Raw genomic sequence first — 1882 nt, forward strand, 5'->3', positions numbered from 1 at the left:
TTCCGCGGGAGAAAGATGAGGCTTTCTGCTCCCGTAAAGATTTATAGCCTCGGAAACCCTGTATAGGGTCGCTATGGGTCGGAACCGACTCGACGGCACTTAACAACAACAACAATACATTACTAAAGGAGTTCGATGGCACAGTGGTTAAGTGCTTCCCTGTGAACTGAAAGCTTGGCAGTTTGAACCCACTAACGTGTGTGGGAGAAAGATGCGGCAGTCTGTTTCCGTGACGACTTGGTAACCCTATGAGACAGCTCTACTTTGTCCTCCAAGGTAACCATTACTCAGAATAGACTTGACCGCAGCCAGGTGTTTTGTTTGCACATTCCCACGTGTTCCGGGCAGAATTGAGAATCACTGTCCTACCCCATTGTAGGCTGGTTCAATCACCCCTGAAAGAGGCTACTAAACCTACCCCTACTGTCCTGCTGAGACTCTGGACCCAGGGAGAGGCTAGTACCCCATCTTAACAACAACACCAAAACAACACTTAGTTGTTGTTAGATGCCATCAAGTCAATTCTGACTCAGCGACCCCATGTGCAATAGAAGACTACACTGCCCGGTCCTGCGCCAACCTCACAATGTCCGAGCCTGCTGTGGCAGCCACTGTACAGTGCCCATTCATGTCGTTGAGGGTCCTCCTCTTTTCCACTGAGGCTCTACTTAGTAATGCACTAGTAATAATCAAAGCTTATTTTACAAATGAGCCAAAAATGGCCTTTGTGTATCGGCAGCAGATCCTTTATGTTTTCATACCAAGTGGAGGCCCCTTGGGCCAAAAAACCTGTCTGAGCCAAACTCAAATTTGTATACATCCAATTGTTTCACAAATATTTTCAGCCACTTAGAGCCTGTTTGCTTTACATACGCCAACATCTGCTAACCCTACAGAAATCTCGTTGTCGCTAGGTTGTTTCTGAGTTCTGGTGCTCCCATATGTGTCAGATTAGGACTGCGCTCCCTAGGGCTGTCAGTGGCTGGTTTTTGGAAGCAGATCTTCAGATGTTTCTTCTGATGCTTCTGGATGGACGGGAATCACCAACCACCAGGGGACTACCTGTTCTCCGTAAACCAAACCCAACCCATCGCCTGGCATTGATTCCGACTCAATAATCCTATAGGATGGAACAGAACTGCCCCATAGTGTTTCCAAGGCTGTAGACCACTCTCCTGTGGAGAGTTGGTGGATTCCGCCTGCTAGCAGCTAAGCACTTATTCACTGTGTCACTAGGGTTCCTTAGATAAGATGAAGCCCTGAAGTTTTAATGGCTGCTGTCTTCGGAGGCACCTTGCGGCAGGGAGACAGGCACAGGGACACACAAACCTCCCTTCCTTACCCTCTCTCCTCTTTCCGGAGATCCATGTCTTCCTGAACCCTCAGCATGTGGCTAACAATACATCATCCCACATAACCTAGTGGTCAGATGGCTTTTCTTCATCAGTCCAAAAGTCCCTCCATCTTACTATGACTCATATAACAGCTTTCATTGCCCGCTCAGTGGGGACACTGGTGGTCCAGCGGTAGAATTCTTGCCTTCCATGTTGGAGGCTCAGGTTTGATTCCCGCCCAATACACCTCATGCATGGCCCCCACCCATCTTGTCTATGGCGGCTCATGGGTTGTTGTTACACTGACTGACCAGGTTTCAGTGGAGTTTCTAGACTAAGATGGGCTAGGAAGAAAAACCTGGAGATTGACTCCCCAAAAAGCAGCCAATGAAAACCGTACGGATGTAACTCACGTCACTGATTTGTACATGGATGTTTGATTGTGTGCCATGGAGTTGGTTCCAACTTACAGCGACTCCGTACAAGGTTTCTGAGGCTGTAAATCTTTACAGGAGCAGAAAGCCTCATCTTTCTCCCGCGGAACAGCT

General features: G+C 48.3%; 1 protein-coding gene across 1 annotated transcript in view; it reads right to left on the reverse strand.

Annotated features, from left to right (window-relative positions):
* FBN3 (fibrillin 3) overlaps nucleotides 1–1882 on the reverse strand; it is a 93972-nt gene that overhangs the window by 16784 nt on the left and 75306 nt on the right. The gene's annotated exons all lie outside the window — the stretch shown is intronic.

Source organism: Chrysochloris asiatica, unplaced genomic scaffold, assembly GCF_000296735.1.
Source record: "Chrysochloris asiatica unplaced genomic scaffold, ChrAsi1.0 scaffold00125, whole genome shotgun sequence".
NCBI classification, from domain to species: Eukaryota; Metazoa; Chordata; class Mammalia; order Afrosoricida; family Chrysochloridae; genus Chrysochloris; species Chrysochloris asiatica.